The 955-nt window shown below is 41.0% G+C and overlaps 1 protein-coding gene across 1 annotated transcript in view; it reads right to left on the minus strand.

The window, feature by feature from the left end:
• SLC18B1 (solute carrier family 18, subfamily B, member 1) overlaps positions 1 to 955 on the minus strand; it is an 18,157-nt gene that overhangs the window by 9,221 nt on the left and 7,981 nt on the right. The window lies entirely within an intron of this gene.

Raw genomic sequence — 955 nt, forward strand, 5'->3', positions numbered from 1 at the left:
TCCCTACACCATTTACCAGTTCCCAGTACCAGGCACAGTTGTTCCCAAGCCTCCATTCATATCCTGTGTCTCCTTTCTTTTTCCCTTTACTAATTTTTCAAATCTATTCACTTTGCAAGGTCTGGCAATGGCCCTGATTATTCCACAAATTTTACCTTTCTCTAGTTTCCTGCTGCACTTCAAGTCGATGACATATCTTTTAACACTTAAGCTATAATTCATGTTCATCATTGTTTTGTACTGTGTGATGGCTTTCCTATCTTCCCATTAATTTACTAAAGAAAATCTTTGCTGAGCCAGGTTCCATGCAAAACGCTGGGCAGACAAAGGCAAAGAGGACAAACTCTCTCCTGAGAGAAAAGTGGAGAAAGGTAGGATGGAGTTAAGAGGGTATCTATTGGAGCACATACGAGCATTTCCTTAAAACACACACACACAGAGAGCACCAGGGAACAATATATATATATATATATAGAAAAGGATTTCCAAAAGTAATACCTAAGTTGGTGCCTAAAGGATGAGTTTGAGATGATCAAGCAAAGAAGAGGAAAGACTAATCCGGGCATATTAGAGTCAGGGATACCTATGCAATAGGGAGAGATCATACTGCAGAAGAATGTGGAGATAAGATTATGCAGAACTTTGTAAAATATGCTAAGAACCCTAAGAAATCTCTATGGATTTTAAACAAGGATGAGACTCAGATCTGTGTTGGAAAGAGGCCTCTCCATGGCCTCGAGGAGAATGGAGACGGGGTACCAGTTAGAGCCTTTTGCAGTGATCCGGGCCACAGGTGATCCTGGCTGAGGTTGGATGAGCATGGTCTTTGAGAGCCAGGATCAGCACTTGTATATCCACATTTCTCCAATAACACCCACCATGGTTCATTACTCAATACATTCTTGTTGAATAATGATCCAGTATAGAGCAAAGTACGAAAAAAGCAGAGAGCGGT

The sequence above is a fragment of the Myotis davidii genome, unplaced genomic scaffold, assembly GCF_000327345.1.
Source record: "Myotis davidii unplaced genomic scaffold, ASM32734v1 scaffold147, whole genome shotgun sequence".
Lineage (NCBI taxonomy): Eukaryota > Metazoa > Chordata > Mammalia > Chiroptera > Vespertilionidae > Myotis > Myotis davidii.